The 22,638-nt window shown below is 46.1% G+C and overlaps 1 long non-coding RNA gene across 2 annotated transcripts in view; it reads right to left on the minus strand.

Moving 5' to 3' along the window:
- LOC147007773 (uncharacterized) overlaps positions 1–22,456 on the minus strand; it is a 97,805-nt gene extending 75,349 nt beyond the window's left edge. For both annotated transcript variants that reach the window (XR_015053880.1, XR_015053879.1), the window contains exon 1: positions 22,129–22,456. This is a non-coding gene — a long non-coding RNA (uncharacterized LOC147007773). The remainder of the gene's footprint in view (positions 1–22,128) is intronic.
- Between the last annotated feature and the right edge of the window lie 182 nt (positions 22,457–22,638).

A 22,638-nucleotide genomic window follows, 5' to 3' on the forward strand; every position in this document is an offset into this window, starting at 1 on the left:
CAGCGATATGTTTATGAGGTTTGGCGGGGGGGGGGGGGAGCCGATTGTTTGGTATCAGTTATTATAAAGAACGCCTTGGCACTGGATTTGTTTGTGTCAAGTAATTCATAAATTCAGGGGTGGAAACGCTGTCTGTTTAGATTTTAGTTAAGCCGAGGAGGAGGTTCCGGAAACCACTACCCACTACCAAACCCCCCTCCACCTTGAAGATAAGAGCGGTTGTTGGCTTGGAAGATGGAGATTGTTCGTAACGTCTGTGATCGCACAAGGAGAGAGCTCATTCTCAATGGGCCCACAGGTTTGTTCGTGCCCTGCAGCTCCGAACCTGCCTTCTCAACAGTGCCCTGCTCACTTGTTCACCCTGCCCTTGCCCAATCCTCATTTCCGAAATCTTCTTCATCCGTGTCAGTGTGCGTGGTTGCGAACAGCTTGTCGTGGCCACGAGCAGGTTATACCTTGTTGTGTTGCTCTTATATTTACATCCTGAAGGTGCATTCTTTGATGGAATTTTATTTCCATGAATTATTGTTAAGAAGAGCTGCATTCCCGTTTGTTCACCAGAATTTTTCCAAGTAACATTAGGGCCTCAACAGGTCGACTGGGGAGAGGACTTGTCTGGAGTGGTTGGCTTGTTTAGCCTTCGCCGATGACCTGACACTAGTCAGTGGGTGCTGGCAGGGTATGCAAGTTAAATTGGACATCGTCAAACAGTTTTGCGACAACACCTGACGAGACCTCAATTTAGCCCAAACCAAAGGGTTCTACAGACAACACGGTCGTGACCGCAGCTCGATGTACAACTGTGACAAATGGACTCCACCGGCGCCTCCCTCCAAGGGGAAGAGATTGCCTCGCTGGCCCCAGAACAACACGTCAGTTACCTCGGCACCATGATTAGCCCGGCATCAATTTTCTGCCTGAAAGACTTGGCCTCGACCCGAAACAATTGGCTGAACAATATCAGAGCTGCTCCTGTCAGAGCGACGACACGCGCTGCTTTAATCAAAAACCATGTCGTCCCAAGGCTCCTCCACCAATAACGACACAGTGACACCCCCAAAAATCAGCTTCACGAAATTACCCGAACAATCAGGATGGCGGTTAAACGAGCGATCCACATGCCAACACAGACTCCGGACGGTTTTCTGTAGACAAAAACACGGGACAGAGGAATTAGATTGATAAGTCTCGCCCTCGCTGTCCCACGGATTAGAGCGACCAAAGATTGGGCCTTGATCCATTCTCTCGATAGTGTGACCCGCGCCATTTCTATAGGGTCTTCCACTGGCCCTTCCCTAAAATCCCGCTTCACCAGATTAGGCCTGAAGGTGGACGCCTCCGGGAATGTTTCGAACACCGGTTGGCGCAACACGATTAGAAAACGCTGGTATTCCCAGCAAGTTTACGGTCTCGGTGCGGCTGCATTCCGCAATGATCCGGTCTCTCACACCTGGCTGTACAATTTAAGGCTGGACCGATTTCGGCACACGCCAGCAGCACTCCAATTGCGTTCCAACACCGACCCAGTCAGAGCCGCGTTGACCAGGGTAAGTCCTGAGGCCGACGGAACCTATAGGCTGTGCTGAGTGGAGTTAGAAACACTTCTCCATGTTCTCTGTGAGATGTTTACTGGACTGGCCGACAAGAGTGGCTGGAACTGTGAAAGGGAAAAATTAATCACCAGAGAGAAAGTGGAAAGCCACAGACCAGATCTAGTTTGCACTACACAAGGATACCCAGCTAAGATCTTTGATGTTTCAATTATATTTGAAAGACTCTCAATCCTTGGAACTGGCATTCGGAGCTATTGTGAAGAAAAAAGTGCAGAAATATAAGCTCTTGTGAAGACTTTTAGAGGAACATCTGGAGATCACACAATGAGACATACAAGGTTTCCCCGTCGGAGCTCGAGAAAAATGGTTTCCACATAACTCCCTTATTTTAGAAAGCTGAGGAGTGAACAATATTCAACGAGCGGCCATTCAAATCTCCAGAGCGACTTTGCTGATGTCCCTGGATATGCTATGTGCATTCACTGGAGAAGACCCCGACGGCCCGACTTGATGGCTTGCCCTCACACTTGGGTCACTCACACGTCTATGCTGCTGACCTCCCTCCACCAGATACCGGACTCCCAATCCCTCCCCCTTATTTAAATTGCTCCATGATGCCATTGCTTATGCTACTGTTCTCCTCAGCCTGCCCACTGCCGGCCCATCGACTCACACTTTCTCTTCAACTTCCTTTATCTCCCTGCCCCCGCCCAGTTTTCATTTCACAAAAAAATTAAAAAAATACATTTTTGCAAACCTGCTTCGTGTTACCAATTGCTAGTGTCACTGTATTAACTTGCTATACCCCATCGGCCTTTACCTCTCTCTCCCTCACTATCCCCCTCCCTTAGTTTTGTAATTAATTTTTTTTTTTTTAAAGAAGTAACTTATGAAGCACCACATCATGAGAGGGCATCCCTTCACCCCTTCCACGGGATGAGTACATGCAGGTTTAGATATAGATAGAGATGCAGCCTGATGACACTTTGATCCACCAAAGAGCATGATTGGCACAACAGTATTGATGCTTGGGGTCAATAATAACATCCGTTTGCCTCTCGTGGAACCCACCCTGCCGATGAAAACCCACCCTCCGGTTTTGAGCGGCAAGAGGTCTCCTTCGGGGCTCCCTGCTGACATTCTCAAAGTTAAGTTCCGGTTGTTATTTGTCCCGTTTTAACTGTTTAATTTTCTCACCTACATGTTAATGTGTGTTCCTAGTTCGGTTTTGTTTCAAAAATCGTGCTATTTTGTGAGTATTTATGTCGACGTTCTTACTTGGTGTTTGAGGCCTAGTCCTAGGTTTGAGGCCTACCGGTTCCACTCGGTGTTCGATCGTTTTTTTGTTTGTTTGTTTGTTTTTTCTCCGCATTACCTTCAATTTCTATCCTCCCCATTACCTTCAATTTTCATCCTCCCCACTTTCCAAACATCCCCCATTCTCCCAACTAATCTCTTTCTTATCTCAAAAAATATATATATATATATATATACCCAACAACAACAACAACAACACGCTCACCTTCTCCCGATTCTGCGACTTCTTCTTCCTCTTAACTTCCTCCTCGTCTTCCTCGATTTCTTTTTTTTTTACACTTCCATGACCTAATCTGTTGAACTCTCTCATACATTAATATTAACAACAAAAACGATCTTATAATGCTTCATCTTCCTCTCTCACACATGTGGTACTCTTTACTGTTTCACAATGCACTTCTCTTCTGCTATTTTAACAGACTGCTCTCATTTCGACCTCTCCTTCATTCCTTGCCTAAAAAATCCAACTATTACAACGCTTCTTCTCTCCATGCTCTGAATTCGCCTTCATTGCATCCATCAAGAATTGTGTTAAATCGCATCTCTGACCTAAAACTTTTAAAAACCACAGTTTGCCATGGATGCTCGCTTTCCATCAACCATTCTTTTTTCCAACTTCAGTGCCAACTCACCCCCTCACCCCTCACTCTCACTCTCAAAGCAACCATCCCACTCTTTTCCCTCCAACCCTCCCTCTCACCTCTTTCAAAAATTCCCCCTCACCTTTCTCCCACCTTTCATCCCCCTCACTCTTCCTTCTCTAAGTTGCCCCCTCTCATCCACCAACCTGCCTCCCTCCACTGCCCTCTCACCTCCATCTCTTCACTCCACCTCCTCAAATCCTCAACTACCATCTTCCTTGTCTCTTGTCCCCCTCTCCCCCAGCACCACAGAGCCTTCTCTCCTCCTCATTCGGCCCCCTCCCTCGCTATTCTGCAATACCCCACACTCCTTCAGCAACCCTCCTTACCTCCCCCTCATCCCTCGTCCTACCCTCCCCCGCCCCCTCCACCTCCTGCACCCAAAGCCTCCTCCCCTACCTCTTCATTAAAAGTGTGGACCTCAAATATCCGGGGCCTTCGCTCAAACCTTTCAGATCTTTCCATGCAGGTTGCCACTGACAAACCAGACATTATCTGCCAAACAGAAACTTTCCTCTCCCATGACGTGTCTGACTCTCAAGTATCTCTCCCTGGTTACTCCCTCTTACGGTATGACAGACCTGAGCCTCGTCCTGGTGGAGGTGTTGCTCTCTTCATCAAAGACTCTATTCCTCACTCTCCCTGCACTGCTCTCACTCCCCCACACCCCCAGGAATACCTCTGGCTTCGGCTTCCCCTCCACTCCCACCTCATGTTTATATGTGTACTGTACCGTCCACCGAACAGTGATGACTCCATCTACACCTCACTCTCCGAAAACATGGACCATCTTCTATCTTCTCATCCAAACTCTCTCTTCCTCTTATGTGGCGACTTCAATTGTCATCACGCCAGTTGGCTAGGTGTGGGTACCTCTCTCACCTGCCATGGGACATCAGCAAAAGCTTTCTGTGACTCATTGGGACTGACTCAATCGGTCAACTTCCCGACCCGGATCTCAACCAATGGTACTCCATCTCTTCTGGATCTGATTTTGACAAATTTCCCTGACAATATCTGCTGCTCTTCCTTCGCTCCAATTGGTTCTTCTGACCACGTCCTTGTTAAAGTGGACATCTCTCTGGCTGTCATCAGAGAACCACCTCACCGCCGTCGAGTCTGGCATTTCACTCAAGCCGACTGGCAGGGTCTCCGAGCAGCCATCAAACTTACAGACTGGTCTCCTATCACTACTTTCTCAAACATCAACTCATCCTGGGAATTCTTTCAAAGAAACTTGCTCTCCCTCATGCACAGATTTATCCCCTCTCGTGTTCAGTTGTCTTACCCTTCCTCCCGCCCTTGGTTTACTGAAGCTTGTGGTGAGGCAGTTGTCCTGAAACAACTTGCCTTTGCCTCATGGAAAGCAAACCCAACTGAGGGCAATCTCAGTTCTTTCCACAAAGCTCGGAACAAGTGTGTATCTACCCTCAGGAGAGCCAGAAAACAACATCTTTCTCATCTCAAGTCTGAACTCTCAAAGCTCTCTCCCTCCTCAAAATCCTGGTGGCGTTTAATCAAATCTGTTTCTGGTGTTTGTTCCGCCTCCATCCCCTCCCTTACCTCAAATGGCCGCACTGCTGATTCCACACGTGATAAAGCTGAATGTCTAAACTCGGTGTTTGCAGCTAAATCTTGTGTCCCAAACCCATCACTATCTCTACCCACTTTACCCAGTCGCACCCAACTGTCCCTGGACTCTGTATCCTTTTCTCCTGACAAGGTGGAGAGCTTGCTTTCAAACCTCGAGTCAGATTCTGCAACCGGTCCAGACGGCATCAGCCCACGTGTCCTCAAAGCCTGCTCTTCTGCTCTTGCTCACCCTCTCTCTGTTCTATTCACCCTCTCATTTTCCCAAGGTCATCTGCCATCTGCTTGGAAATCTGCTAACATCACTGCCCTGCATAAAAAAGGTGCAAAAACAGATCCCTGTAACTACAGACCAATCAGCCTTCTCCCAATCATCAGCAAGGTTATGGAATCCATCATTGCTTCAGACATGAAATCCTTCCTCTTCTCCAATGGCTTGATTTCCAATCATCAATTTGGTTTCAGACCAGGTCACTCGACCCTGGATATGCTGCTACTGCTCTCCCATCAATGGATGGAGGTCCTCAATGCCAGACAGGAAATCCGAGCCGTATCCCTGGACATATCACGTGCTTTTGACACAGTCTGGCACCCTGCCCGACTCACCAAACTCTCTTCCCATGGTATTCAAGGCCATCTCCACTCATGGCTCGCAGACTTCCTCTCCTGTCGCAGTCAACGTGTGGCCCTAAATGGAGTTCTTTCATCCCCTCTTCCTGTGCAGGCTGGAGTTCCTCAAGGTAGCGTTCTGGGCCCTGTTCTTGTTCTCCGTGTCATCAATGATCTCTCGGACTCTCTGGAAAATCCTCTATTTCTCTTTGCCGATGACTCCACCCTCTGCCGTACCATCTGTCATCCCTCTGACCGGCAAGCAGCAGCTTCTTCGCTCACTGCAGATCTGGATAAAATCACAAACTGGTCCAACACGTGGAACATGTCTTTCAATCCACACAAATCTCACACTCTCACTATGTCTCTTCGAAAGGACCGTTTACAAAACCCCCCATCCACTTTCTCAACAATCCTCTGGAAGAAGTCTTTTCTTTCAAGCTTCTGGGTCTCACTATCTGCCATGACCTTTCCTGGGAAAGTCACATTTCCAACCTTGCCTCAAAAGCCAGTCGCCGACTGGGAATCCTCCGTCGTGCTAAGTCCTTCCTCGGCCCTCTTGAGCTCCTGACTACTTACAAAGCTTTTGTCCGTAGCCTGATGGAGTACTGCTCTCCCCTCTGGGCTGGTGCTCCTGCCTCCCACCTTTCTCGACTTCACGCTGTCGAAACCAGGGCTTTTAAGATCATTGGCATCTCCCGCAATGAAGCTGAGTCTTTGGGCCTCTCACTCAATCACCGCAGGTTGGTCGGTGGTCTTTCTGTCTTCTACCGACTCCTCTCCAGCCTTGCCCCCCTGCTCTCTCTGCGATTTGTCCCAACCACATTTCCACAGGGCGCTCAAGGTCCGCCAACAACCCCCTTCTGGTAAAACTACCAAAATCACGAATCACTGCTCATCTTCACTCTTTCATTCCTCTTTTTTCCCGCCTTTGGAATAAACTTCCTCACTCTATTCTTTCCCATTCTTCCCTCCAGGCTTTCAAAACAGCTGTTCACCACCACCTCTTATCTTCCCCCATCCAAATCCTCGATCTTTTCTACCCCCGATAATCCACCCAAGCCCACTTCCTTCAATTCTCCTGCTTTCCTTCCTGAAAGTCCCTGTAATGTCCATCTTCTCCTCGCCATGTTCCCCGTCCCATCCCCATCCCTCTCCCTTCCACAGTTCACCTGTGTCTGTTCCCCAATGTTTTGTCCCTTCCACTCCCACCCCTCTTGTCTCATGCCTCCTTGCTGTGAGTTGTGTGTTAGCTCTCATCCGAGCCTCGACCAAGGTATACAAAAAAAAAAAAAAATCCCTCCACCCTCCCATGGCCTCCCTCTCCCCTTCCCCACCCGTCCACTCTAACTGCAGTTTGCAGGAGCCACGGATCACAAACAATGGCGCAGGTGTATGATCCTGTGGAAAAAAGGGCGACGTCGACCCTGTACTAACCCACGTCCGTGAAACGACAGAACTGGGAAATCCCTGCCGGTTCTATGTGCAAGGCCGCGACCCACATGACACGCCAATACGACCATGGCTGCGAATGGTAGGGACACACCCTGGCCTACAGGTAATCTCTGAGAGTCTCAATGGGTAGATATTTAGAACACGCATCACACACAACACACACCAACGACGTGGCCATGATCATGCCGACTTATTTACAATTCCAAACTGTGGCCCATGGCGAACACCACCGTTTACATTGTATGCCATGTGATGTAATATTAACGTCGACCACGCTCGCTGCCGCAAGGGTGTCTCAACCACATCTGTGAGACAGCACACCTCCGCCTCTTCCGAACTCTCTCCTGTCCCCTCTGTCCACACCTTGGCCCCACATTGACCGCGGTTTGCAGGAGCAGCAGATCTAAGCCGACGGTACAGGTGAGTGATCCTGGGGGAAGAGTGGAGCTCTGTCGACCCTGTTCCTGTTCTTGCCCGCTGGACCTCCATGGAACGAGGGTGCAGTTGACCCGATCGGTTCTAGTGGTGTGAACAAGCCCGAGACCCACACGACAAATGCCGGTGCGACCATGGCCACAAAGGTGGAGACACGCCGCGGCCTACACGTACGTCCAGTGCGTTTAGTCGGGTCGGGATGCACCGAGCACATCACACACAACATGCACCAATAGACAGTCCCAACAATATGTCACAATTTTGTTTCCTTGACACTCAGTTCCAATTTTTGAGAAATGATATTTTGAGACATTCTGTGAATTTTTTTTCATCTAAAACTCAGTATTTCCCAAAGATGTGGAATTTGATTCTTTGCTTTTAATAAAATACAAAGACGACCTCCCTCTGAAATTGTATTTCGGCCTTATTGTGTCCTTATTTCAAAAACTAACTGTCTTCTGTGACTTTTGCGAATAAATATCATGAATACCTGTCAAAAATTTGTTTATAAACCCTGTGTTAGAATTTAAATTACACATAAAGGCTTTTGTAATTTTACAATGTACAATTATTTAGTTTTATTCAATTGTGTAAGGTATATTTATGTCGCTCATATCTGACGATATATCTTGGTTATTATGTATCGCAGTAATGTTCTTAAACAATTGTTTCATTTGCAGAGAGATAACAAAGAAAGAGGTCCTCAGCGATCATGAGTCGCAAACGAAGAAGAAAAGACGGGCTCGGCCGGAGCAGTGAGAGCACAGTCAGCACACTCAGTTCTACTACAACCGCTCCAAGTAGGACACTGAGGTCAGACAGAAGAAGGCTGTGGTTACTGGGATATCCTCTTCATCACTTTTCTCCCAATCATTTGCCAACTCAAGCAGAGGTGATTCGGCGTTGTGTTTGGATCAGAAGGAATGCAAAGAGAAAAAAAAATGCAACATATGAGGAAGTAGTCAGCTGCCCACAGAACAACTCATGATCTGAGCATCCTCTCAATATAGTCTGCAACAACAGTGACACCCCATGTCAACTCTCAGATGGCACAGGGGGAACTTGTATGCTGAAGGCTTTGGTGCAGCTCTGGCATGACAGTGGGTTCCCTCCCTCAGGAGGTTCTTCAAAATCAAAGAACAATCAGGTAACAATTTTCTCCAAACGACAAATGAGAAGACAAAGAAAACGTATCGAGAGAGAGAACGAAGGAGAGTGGCACGTCGTTTCAATAACATCACAGCCATCTCAAGAGATCATCGGACAAGGCGTCGTTCGAAGGATTTCTCTGGATTTTGAAATGGCTGGGAAATGGCAGAATGATAAACGGAAACGGAGAGATGACGAAAGTTCCAGTGAAGAGCACAGTCTTGACCAGGTAATGTGAAACCAGGTAATAAACTTTGAATGATTCCAGAGTGATTGTTCGTTTCGTGGTATTAAGTGTATGAGCAAACAATGGCCGACACTTTATAAAATGTACAAGTAAATGTTTCCAGACGCAGACAGGAAACTTCATGTCCCCTTCGATACGACCACGTGTGCTTTACATTGTCTCCTTCATGTGAAGCACATTTTACACGACACTCGACGTTTGTCAACTGAGAATCATCATCTCCTCCTCTGAGTGCTTCCTCGAAACCCATAAGAATCTAAACAATAGTTTTATTTTATAATTTTGTATCGATGAATGAAACTCCATTCCCCAAAGCACGTTCCACCCGACGTACGAAACTCCATTCCCCAAAGAATGTTTTTACATCAATTTGATTTGGAAGTGAACGTTTTAATTGTGACGTTGACCTTTTGTGGATGAAAACAATGTGATACAGGTGATTGGCCCAGGAGTTTCGAAACGTTTTCGGAACAAACAATCAAACAAAGAAACTCATTCTTCTGCAATGAGATGGTGCCACTGCACTTACACTGGAAATATTTGGAGAGTGATGATTGACGTGTATAATGTGATGGAGCAGAGAGCCAAGTGAATGTTATGAAAAGGAAAAAGTAGGTAAAGTTGGTAAATACATCCCAATGCTTTTGTAATGTTGTGACACCTTACATTGAGAGCCAAGTTCACAGTTTCCGGGCCTTCTGCAATAAAAAGGCCAAAACAAGGACGTCGAAGACTCACCATTGCTGCAAGACGACCCAAGCTTTTTGTTCATGGAAGTGGGCCACGTGGACCAAGAAAACTCCCACATTCTGCAGCCACGTGGTCCCATCCACCAATGCGTTGCTATTCACCGCAAAGAGAAGACCATCGTTCTTTTTCATCGAAGTGGGCCACGTGGACAAAGAAGACTCCCACATTGAGTGGCCACGTGCTTCCTCCAATTTGTTGCCATTGACGGTGAAGAGAAGATCACCGTGCTTTTTCTTCAAATGTGGGCCACATGGGTCAAAGGACTCACCACGTGTTGAGTGACCATGTGGTCCCAGTGTAAGTATTTGAACCCTTGAGACGGAAGAGTGCCATCAACATTACGGGCAGGTGTTGATGTCAGACAGTGGGGAGCCACTAAAAATAACTCTGGACTTCAAATGAGCGGAAGAGTGCACACCTGGTCAACTCAAAGTTTTCTCTACAAATGTGCAGAATCCGAATGTGAAGTATAAGTGATGTTTAAGGGAGAATGGCGAGCCGTAGTTACGCAACGCATTCGTTTTTCTCTTTTTTTCCAGCATAGGAATGCGAATCTAAACAAAAACAGGGTGAGAGTCGGGGGAGTTGTGTGAAATAAGGGGGAAGAAAGAGCGGGAGAAAAAGAGGAATGGAGGAGGTTTGAATAGCCTAAGAAGAGTATGACTGGAGAGGTGGGGGTCGTGTGACGGTTGTGGCCCAGGGTTGGACTTCGTGCACCCCCCGAGGGAAAGGAAGCACACACACATAGATATTAGTTATTTATGTATTATTCTGTTTGGAGTAAGCGAAATCCTATCAATGTGATCAATATGCATTGTCCGTGTGTCGGCAGCATAAGTGTCTGTTCCTTTTCCCTCTTCCTATCCACCTCTATATCTCTATCTTTCTGTCTCTTCCATTTAATACCATTCACTTCCATTACTCACCAGTCACGTTCATTGCTCACCTGCTCACAAACCCGTTCACTCATTTGCTGACACGTAGCAGAATAATGGCGATGCCCGGCGTAAGTAGAGACAGAAGTCTTTCAGGTAGAGATTGTTTCGACCCCTTCATGCACCCGCCCCTTCGAGAGACATGAATGCAGCATTGCATGGCCAATGGAAAACAGCCACTGAGGGGTAGGCGCGGGATATAAACCCTGATCGTTGGCAAAATCTCTCACTTCGACAAACGCCTGAGACAGATCAGATTTTTGAGAGCCTGTTCCCAGAGACATTTTCCACTTTTCGTTTTGTTCCACCAGAGCAGATTTTCAAACCTCACCCACCCCACTTTCTCTCCTATCTCACGTCTTCCTCATTTCCACCTGATTTTACTCACATCGCCCCAGTGCCGTATTTTCCAGCGCTGCCTTCCAAACCTCAAAGCCTGCCAATATTTACATAGAACGAGCTGTCCTGAAGCCGCAGAACATCACGCTCGCCCGACAGGTTCCAACTTGGGACCGCAGACTAACGGGGCTCAGTTGCAAGAGTAGACACGAGGTGCGAGTTTGGGCAAGATAGCTCCAAAAGGAACGATTTCAGCGGGAGTGTCGGCTCGACAAAGTGCCTCAAACTTTTTTTTAACAACCTCTGCATTCTCTTTCACCCTCAACCCAATCTCTCTGTGTCTTCCTCCTTGATCCAGTATTGTAGTTATGTGTTAAGTGATTGTTTATAATTACTCTGGGGTCGGGTATGATCGGTAGAGGGCAAGGGAAAAATGTATATGTGTGTATAATGTGCTTTTCATGTGTTTTATATGTGTTCAACCTCTTGTAATTTCATGTATGATTTCCCTCACCATTTTCTGAGGTAACAATCCCCCCCAACCATTTGCTCTCCTTTGCATTTGTCCTCTGCATTCCTTTAATCATTCCTCCCATCATTTTCTGCTCTTTACATTCCCTTGCTTGCTGTGGAATAAAGTATTGAAGTGTTGAATGCGTCCCGATTTATCCTGCATTGCGTTGGTCCGAATAGCATTCCCAGAAGGCAATATTGGTCATGGTAGCCCACGTAAGGCAGCATGCAGCATTGGTTCACACATCCAAATTAACTGCCGCATTGTTGCAGGCACGATTCCCCATCTGCCACGTTTAATTCACTGGTACGGTAAACCCACTTTGGGCGTGAGGATCTGGCCCGAGTTGAGGGTTGCAATTGGCGTTTGTGGTTTCTCGTGACGTCGCTCTCTTGGAGAGATCACTATTTATTCTCTATCACTACCAGATCATAAATGTGAAGTTTCACATAGATTGATTAAGCGGTTCCAGAGGAAACATTATTTAGTATTTTCCTTCAATCCAATATCGCTGCCAAACCATGTGACTGATCTATTCCTTAACAAACTCGAAAGACATGGCTTGGGGAACATTTGTGTGAAGTTTCCCCGCGATTTGTCCAGCTGTTCTGGAGAAGAAGATTTTTATAGGTTTCAGGGTAAATCCAATATCGCTGCCAAACCATGTGACAGATGCTGTCATGTGTGTGAACGTTTTGTTCCTCTTGGAGAGACGGTAATACGTGTAAAGTATGTTAAATCTGTTCAGCCACTTCAGAGAAGAAGATTTTTTGAACTGACAAGGGTAATCATTTTACCCATCAAGAAAATAATGAAGTTCCCCATTTGTAGGAAAGTGGTTTACTTCATCACGGAGCCAGGGAGACAAGCATCAGGAGCCATGAAAGCGGTGGTAACTTGTAACAGCTTGTATGGCCTTTGAGAAGCTACAATGTTGAAAAATAAATCATATCTTTGTTTTGTCGATTTTAGCATGGAGAGTGTGACCATCCAACCCATTCCCCCAAACCACTCTTCCCTCTTTTTCAATCAACAAACTCTTCTCTCTCATCGGTGATCCTCCAAAATAACGAGTGCTACACATGATTGTTGGCGAATGTGTATATTTCACTGAAAGGTTTCAGTCACTCACAGTATCTGTTTGATTGTCTGCACAGGTGATCTGCTTCATTATCTCAATAATAAAGGTGCACTCATGACTGAGGAACAGGTGCGACCCATATTCGTCAGGTGAGCTGAGCCGATGTTGATGGGATTCGTTATTTGTGATGTTTTTCGTGTGGTTTAAAAACAGGATATTTTAAATATGTAAGATTTTTTTGGAAACTCCTATTTGTGTAACCACCCATGAAGTCAGTCCTTTCTTTCCAGGCGGCTTCTGCGTTCAGTTACATCCACAGCAAGAACGTCATGCACGGAGACAGAAAGGTAAAATGAATCAACACAAAACATGATGATCATGCAGTCGGAGAAGGATATCAGTTAAAGACCAGGATTTGGAGAGGTTTCTGTCATTGTATGTGGATGTGTGAATGTCATTGATATGACAGTGTGACTCACCCTTCAGAGATCTTTGTAAGCCAATGGCCATCCATATCTGGTGCCCAACTGTGTCGATGGACATCCTCTTCCAGTTTAGTTTGGTAGCCAGATGGCCTTCCCATGCACCCCCTGGAATATTCAATGCCACCTATTTTTTTAAATGCACAAAAGTGTCAGAAACAAAATTTAAGATGTTCCCATTTCGAAATATTGTCCCATGGGGTTTTTATGGCGGCGATCTTGGATTTAGTTCTGTTCCGGTGACAAATTCATAACTTTTCAACTATACACCATAAAAACGTGTGTGACCCCACTTTTCAATGCAGTTTTCACACGATAAACGTTTCGGAGCATCATTTCGTGGTTTGTACAATTTATTAACGACATTATCACGCATTTTCTTTAAAAAATGAACAATTATGCACAATATAGGCATCTGTACGAAGGAAATAAATATATCAGTGCCTCGCACACTTGTGTTTGATGATGATTGATTTGGTGATTCATTCTCCAAACAGTGATCAACAAACATTGTGTGGGATGTGGGTGCAGCTTTGTTTCCGCATAATATTGCCATGCTGTTGTTTTTGCAATATTTTCAATCGTACATCAAGTTAAACTGAAATTGATTCATTCCTTCCAAAATGCGAGCCCAGTCGTCGGTGCTTGGGTCGCAGCTCTCCGTAAAGTAAGTGTTTTTTTCTCGGTTTATTGGAAGCATTTTATTCTCCAAACTGCATAATATATTTGTACAAGAGTTGTAGGATTCATATACGAGAATTTTGGAATACTTCATTTGATATTTTTCTGACATTTTGAGAATTGGTTGCTCTCTGAATTTAAATTTTGAGCGTCCATCTTGGATCTCTTGTTATGAAACTGATGCAATTATTACACATCTGGTGTTGACGCTCTGCTGTCATGTCCAACTTTGGCCTTTGGTAATTCATTCACGGCCAGGCCCATGCCTACATTGAACGCTCCATGTATTCCCAAGCATGTTGTATGTTCTTGCTGGTGGAAACCAGCTTATCCCATATCAGCCATTCGATTCTTAGATATCTCATTAAATTTAGATGAAACGCACTTTGCTTTGTGACAACTCATCAATGTCATTTTGCTTTCAGGTTATTGGCGACAGAAAATAGGAAGAAATCATGAGTCAGGAAAAGAAGTCTGTTGACACTTCTGTGCCAGCAAAGAGAGTCAAGCTCCCAGAGTGTGTGTTGCATGTTAGTGGACTTTATCATGGAAACTTCATTTCGTTTAGAGATATCAAAGTTGAACCTGCTGACTTGAAGAGATCGTTTGAGATCGGGGCAGGCTCATACCAACGATGCGAAATGGAGGATGCTTCATTCCGGTCAGACTCCTCATCTGCACGGGATGGAGGCCACTGGAGCCTCCGTCGTGAGCCTGTCCAGTTGACCCCCATGGTGCACTTCATCTGCAACACATCATTGCATTGTAAATGTTGCTGTGAAGTGCGTGATGAGGAATGATTGGGACATGCTCTCAAATGAAAGAATATTGTTGCTCAAGGCTTCTCATCCAAATGATGTGCAAATGTTCCGTTTCCAAGTATGGAATGACTTGGACAGCCAAAACAATGGAGTACGTTGAAGGAGAAACACTGATTTCCTCTCTCAAAATGATACGCTTTCTGAACAATTCTCTTGGCCGATCATGTATCAGATTGTCTCTGCTCTTGCGTTTATACAAGATCAGAACATTGGGCATTCCGATGCAAAGATACACTTCTGCAAGTCTGGCCAATTCTGAGTGGACATCACACGTTGATCTATCATTTCAAAATTTGAGTTTTGATTGGATGGATTTTTATGACTTGAAGTGTTCAGGGAATCAGGAATAAAACTTCCTGTGGGAATGTTAATTGACAGTGAAAATGATGTTACATCATACGAAAATACACCAACTCTCTGACTGCGAAGGACAATAAATGAGTTGCATTACATCCCTTCCAGAGCTCAGCAGAGTTCCACGCATCTGCCCAAAGATCTCTCATCTCGTACCCATGTGTACGTGACGACACTGTCAGAGTAACCTCCTTATCGGGGACCGTTCCGAGTCATTTCCAGGAAGGACAAGTTCTTCATCCTTGATTTTAATGTTGCTGTGAAGTGCATGATGAGGAATGATTTGAAGATGCTCCAAATGAAGGGAAATTGTTGTTTTCCTTTTGACCTTCTGGATCTACACCGGTGTATTGTTGAACTCATATCGTGATGTCATGATGTTGATGCCAAATATATATGACACCATATTTGAGTTTTGCTTCCTGCAGATGACCATTCGAATGGGAAACATGTTCCTACCCTGGACCTTCACCCACCAGTTGAGCTGTCCTTGGAGTGGCAAAGAATTGGAGGCATTGGTGAGGGTCTCAAGAATGGTGGCAACACTTGCTTTTTGAATGCAACGCTCCAATGTCTGACATATACACCACCCTTGGCCAACAACGTGCTGTCGTCCTTGTCGAGGAGGCACGGCGATGATGGTACGTACCTTGCTGTGTTCATATATATCTACATTTGTAGTTTCTCAACTCCACAACCATAATCATTCAGTGGCATGATCATTAAGTTTTTGCTTTTTGTCACATGCAGGTGAGCATCACGACATCATCATGTACACTGTGTTCGATGCATGTACACCTCGTCAAGGCGTTATTGTTTGGTTCATGGTGGCTGGTTAATGGTTTCATCGCTTGTCTTGGTATTGCAACACTGGTGATGTGGCAAAGGAGATTGACCGTGTGCTTGTTGATGGTCACTGGAGGATGATCCAGAACTGCATGGTCGACCAGAGTGCTCAGTTCCTCAATGTGGACCACAGGCTTGTTGTCGCAACTCTGAAGTTGCAGCTTAAATCCAGGAGAATGGTACCATACCAGCCTCGGCAGAATGTTGGCAAGCTCAAGGATGACAGGGTGGCTGAAGAATTTGCGAACATGCTGAGTGGTGATTGGGGGATCTGGGTGCTTTGGTGGATCCTGAAGAGTGGTGGAGTGCCTTCAAGACCACAGTCCTTGATGTTGCCGGGAGATGTCTTGGAACTCACCGAAGGGTGAAGAAGAAATTTGCCTCTCATGGGACACTGGATACCATTGATCAGAGTCGCAAGGCCAGGCTGAATAGCTGAGCTGTTCAGGGAGCTGAGGCGTAAAACTGTACGTGCATTAAGGGTGGACAAGGAGGTCGATGTGCGAGGAATCTGTGAGGGGTTCGAGCCGAGATGAAGCTCCATGCCTGTGTTTCAGAGTGAAACACTTCGAACTCCACGAAGACTGCAACTGACAAAGGTAAATCTACTTTGCGGGATGAGGAGCCACAAGGAAACACTGAGCCTGAGAAGAGAGTTTGGCCATTTCGATTCCACTCATTCGATGCAGTGGCAGCGCGATGCTTGTGCGGCTTTATGTCTTTCGTTTGAGAAACCAAATGGAGTGAGTGCTGGTAGTCATGACTTGCCTCTCACTCGTCCAGACACGTGTAAGATCAAAGGCACAAAGTGTTTGTGTGTGGGAATCATGATGGCTTACAATCTCTCTTTAGGTGAATAGGTGAACGTGTTGAAACTGTCATTGAGTACTACCAGTGGAACGATCAATATCGGAAGGAGATCGTGGCTTCATCACTGGGTGAAGGGAAGCGGGGTATATCGGGAGAAGGATGCTGAGGATGGAGGTAGGAACCAGGTTGGAGGAGAAGAGGAAGTCCAAAGAGGAGGTTTATGGATGTGGTGAGGGCGGACATACGGGTGGTCGGAGTGACAACGGAAGATGCGGAGGACAGAGCGAAATGGAGACGGATGATCCGCTGTCGCGACCCCTAGCGGGAGCAGCCAAAAGAAGAAGAAGAGGAAGAACAGACTACGTCCTACAATGTGTCATGATAGGCTCAGTCACCTGGCCTTGATGAGCATTGAATGTGACATTCTCAGAGAGATTGACTTCGACAAATTGATCCAAGACTTTGCAAGGGTCAAGTCTCGTAAAGTGGCTGGTGGTCTCATCAGTGGTCTGTGAATATAGGTATTTGGTACTGTACGAGATTGTAGATTCTATGATTGATCATGATTGACCAGCTTGCTTATTCACAACACTATTCAGATTCTTTATTGTTGAAACATGGGAACTTCCAACTTCGTCGATTCTTATAGTTTGATAATGATGTTTAAAGATGTGCCTGCTTGCTTATTCAAATTCTTTATGTTTGAAACATCGGAACTTCGCAGATTCTTATAGATTGATCATGTACTGGCTTATTCAGATTCTTTACACTTGAAACATAGGAACTACATGCTCGAACGACCCCCGAAACTCGTTCGTTCTGGGCATGCAAGAACGACCCCCGAAACTCGTTAGATTTTACATGTACGTATATAGATTGATCATGATGTTTAAAGATGTACATTTTTATTCCGATTCTTTGTTATTGAAAAATATACTTTATGGATGACTGTAAATATGTCTTGTCACCTTTTTAGTATTCAAAGGTAGGGTGGGCCTCCACTACTGAAGGCTGCCCAGGGGCCACCACAACTGAAGGTTTCCCAGGGGCCACCACATGTCTAAATCCAGCCCTGCACAAGCCTCCAGCATAGATATCCATTCAGGAGCTCCAGGAGTTGGACCAGGATGACGAGAGCTTGCGCAAGTACAACATGAATTCCATCTAAACGTCAACCAAGCAAAAAAAATTGTTGACGGTTGATCAACTCCTGCCCGGGATTTTCCCCGCGCCGGGAAGGGGGAGGGGGAGCGCATAAAAAGGAGTGAGTGAATCGGAGCCATACAGCGAGCGCCCCTGTCGTCGTCGTCATCGTGGCCTTGGAGGTCGAGAAGCGCTTCTGTCATCGTGGAAGAAGTCCCTGTCGTCGTCATCGTGTTCTGAGAGGTCTGAGCTAGTCGTGGCCGTCTTTAACGTCTTCTTCTTCCTCCTCCTCCAGAGGGTCGAACTCGAGAGGGACCATCCGCCGAACGGAGTCGATGTTTTGGTGGCCGGGACGGGCGCCGACCGAGTCAGCCGGAAAGGTCCAATATAGACCCTTACCTCCAGCTCACCTTCCCTCCGAGCTGGGGGTATAAATAAAGGCATTAGCCACCACTTATTGTGTGTGTGTGTGTGTGTATGTGTATGTGTATGTGTGTGCGTGTGTGTGTGTGTGTGTGTGCGTGTGCGTGTGTGTGGTTGTGTGTGTGTGTGTGCGTGTGTGTGTGTGTGTGTGTGTGTGTGTGTGTGTGTGTGTGTGCGTGTGTGTGTGTGTGTGTGTGTGGGTGTGTGTGTCCGTGGGCCCGTCTGGTAAGTAGTGAATTGTTTTCGTGCCTTTGCTGTATAAACTTGTATTTCTTATATTCGGTAAAGCTCTGCCTGAAGTGCTCCCCTCATTCCCCCATTGCATTATAAATAAACCCCCCATTTGTTCAATGTTTTCAGCTCGTTCGTGTCAATTCTTTCATTGACTGAGCGTGTCGCGTGCTGGGAAAATTAGCAAGGCCGCGGTAAGGGGACATGTGCCGCGGTAAGGGGACATCGGGACCGACGGTTCTTGGCGATTAAACCGCTCGGAATCGCACATGGATCGAGCGCGCGAAGCGGCTCGTCTCTGTTCGAGTTCCGTCGAGGGTGTGAAGACTCCGTGGATCGCCACGTGGTCTCTCGGTATTTTGAAGATTTGGCAAATAACCCTGTACCACGTGGTGGAAATATTGACGCTTCACGGTCCAAAACAAAGGACCCGTCGACTCCGGACTTATCCAGGGCGACGATCTGAATTCCGGGCGACTCTACTGCTCAATCTGGTGGTCGAGCTCGTCGGCCGACGTCCCGGCCCAAGCAACAACATAACATCTTGTGACACGTCTTCCTTCTCTAAGCCAACATCGCCACCTACATATCCATATAACATCACGTGATGCTTCTTCCTTCTTTGAGCCAACATCGACACCTACATGTCCATATAACATCACGTGATGCTTCTTCCTTCTATGAGCCAACATCGCCACCTACATGTCCATATAACATCACGTGATGCTTCTTCCTTCTATGAGCCAACATGACCACCTCCATGTCCATATAACATCACGTGATGCTTCTTCCTTCTTTGAGCCAACAGCACCACCGACATGTCCATATAACATCATGTGATGCTTCTTCCTTCTTTGAGCCAACAGCACCACCGACATGTCCATATAACATCACGTGATGCTTCTTCCTTCTTTGAGCCAACAGCACCACCGACATGTCCATATAACATCATGTGATGCTTCTTCCTTCTATGAGCCAACATCACCACCGACATGTCCATATAACATCATGTGATGCTTCTTCCTTCTATGAGCCAACATGACCACCTCCATGTCCACATAACATCATGTGATGCTTCTTCCTTCTATGAGCCAACAGCACCACCGACATGTCCATATAACATCATGTGATGCTCCTTCCTTCTATGAGCCAACATCGCCACTGACATGTCCATATAACATCATGTGATGCTCCTTCCTTCTATGAGCCAACATCGCCACCTACATGTCCATATAACATCATGTGATGCTTCTTCCTTCTATGAGCCAACATCACCACCTACATGTCCATATAACATCATGTGATGCTTCTTCCTTCTATGAGCCAACATGACCACCTCCATGTCCATATAACATCATGTGATGCTTCTTCCTTCTATGAGCCAACATCGCCACCTACATGTCCATATAACATCATGTGATGCTTCTTCCTTCCATGAGCCAACATCGCCACCTACATGTCCATATAACATCATGTGATGCTTCTTCCTTCTATGAGCCAACATCGCCACCTACATGTCCATATAACATCATGTGATGCTCCTTCCTTCTATGAGCCAACATCGCCACCTTCATGTCCATATAACATCATGTGATGCTCCTTCCTTCTATGAGCCAACATCGCCACCTTCATGTCCATATAACATCATGTGATGCTCCTTCCTTTTACGAGTCAACATCGCCACCTACATGTCCATATAACATCATGTGATGCTTCTTCCTTCTATGAGCCAACATCGCCACCTTCATGTCCATATAACATCATGTGATGCTCCTTCCTTCTATGAGCCAACATCGCCACCTACATGTCCATATAACATCATGTGATGCTTCTTCCTTCTCTGAGCTACAGGGACACGGACAGACGGTGCGAGATGACAATCCCTTGTTATTAAAAACGTGTGTGAACCCCTGATTATATGTTTGAATGTTGTACACGCACGTCCTGCTCTTTAATTAAGTGATTTGTCAAATTTTAAACTTTTGTGCCCTTTTAATAAAACATTTTTTGAATAAAAGCCTGTGTCGTGTCATTGAATGAATCCATGTGATGAAAAGGTTCGAGTATTGTCCCTTGTACATGTTACAGGGAACAATGGAGGAAGTTTACAGATGGAATTGTTGCTCAAATAACCTTCATGAACCAATGAAACCTCCTCTGGAAATGAGTCAAAATAACCAAAACACCTTGTAAACACAAACATACACACACACTCACACACATACACACACACACACACACACACTCACACACATACACACATATACACACACATACACATGTACACAAACACACACACACACACACACACACACACACACACATACACACACACACACATACACACACACACACATATACACACACACATACACATGTACACAAACACACAGTGTACACACAATGTACACACACACACACAGTACACACACTGTACACACACAGTACACACACACACACAGTACACACAGTACACACACACCCACACAGTACACACACCCACACACACACACACACATATACACACACATACTCACACACATACACACACACATACACACACACATACACACATATACACACACACACATACACAACACACACATATACACACACACACACACACATATACACACACACACACATATACACATACACATACACACATACACAAACACACAATGTACACACACACACTACAAACACACACATACATATACACACACACACAATGTACACACACACATATACACACACACACACACACAATGTACACACACACACACACACACACGTCAAATATCACACTCATTGAACTTCAAATGTTTGAATGTTGTGCACTCAGATGATGACAAATGTTCATTGTTATATTTCCACCATAAAGATGTTTTAAATGAAAATACAATCCCTCATTAACATATTTCATACACACAGCTTTATATTAAAATCGGTGTGTGAATAATTATCCATGATAAATGTGTTTTTATAAACACATTCTCTGTAAACATGATGGGAGGGGCAGCGTTTCCTCCACCGAACAATCACATCACCCCTCGTCTCCATGGACAGTCCGAGTGAAACCACGCCCACCCGAGTTAAACCACGCCCACCCGAGTTAAACCACGCCCACACCCGAGTGAAACCACGCCCACACCAGAGTTAAACTACGCTCACACCCGAGTTAAACCACGCCCACCCGAGTTAAACCACGCCCACACCCGATTTGTAAAATTCCATTCTCGAAGTTTCTTATCCGAGTGAAACCACACCCACACCCGAGTGAAACCACACCCACACCCGAGTGAAACCACGTCCACACCCGATTTGTAAAATTCCATTCTCGACGTTTCTTGAGTTCAACTTCGCCCACACCCGAGTTAAACCACGCCCACACCCGAATGGATAACGCTCGAACCGAGTTGGTTCTGTTCAGGATCCACCAAGACGAACCAAACGTTAAATAGTGAACACGGAGATTCACCAAGACTCATGATTTAAACATCACACGAAGAGGAAAACGGTCAAAAGAGAAACGAGGGGACGAGGAGGGAAATACAAAATGGCGGGAAGGGAAGAGGTGAATATAAAATGGCGGTTACAGCGTCTCGGCCTCCTCCCTCACACAGGGGGATCTTTGATACAGGGGAACATTTCACCCATCGTACCTGTAATATATCAACACCAGGTCTAAACAATCGATAAGTTTATCGGTTTAATCTCACTGGGGAAGGTGGAGAGGGGAGAACATGGCGACAGGAACAGAGACATCCGTTTGGGACAAGTCTGACCGTAACGAGCCCTCTCAGCATCCTCCATCTTCACCGGGATGTCCCAGGAGTTGTGAACGAGGCCGATGGACTGAACGGGCCCGTTCCATGGTCCATGTCTCTCGTGGACCCTTCGTCGAACACGAACACGACCTTCACCACGAACACACGGCTCCGTTCCACAATATGCACCTCCGCTCTGATTGGCCCACGTGACCAGCGCTGGCCACGCCCTTTTACACAACTCGTGCCGACTCACTCACTCGTTCGCGCTGGCCACGCCCTCGCCCACTGATATCAATCCGCGATGGAAACGGGACGGTGAGAGGAGGGAGGGAGGGAGGACAAGATGAAGGAATATCAGTGAGAGGGAAGGAGGATCGAGGAGTTCTCTCACAAGGAACTTCACCCAAGGAGGCCATGATGTCCTTCAATCCTCTCAGTTAAAAATAAATAGATAATTCG

The sequence above is a fragment of the Eptatretus burgeri genome, chromosome 25 (assembly GCF_056783735.1).
Source record: "Eptatretus burgeri isolate ZD-2024b chromosome 25, Ebu_testis_v1, whole genome shotgun sequence".
In the NCBI taxonomy this organism is placed as follows: domain Eukaryota; kingdom Metazoa; phylum Chordata; class Myxini; order Myxiniformes; family Myxinidae; genus Eptatretus; species Eptatretus burgeri.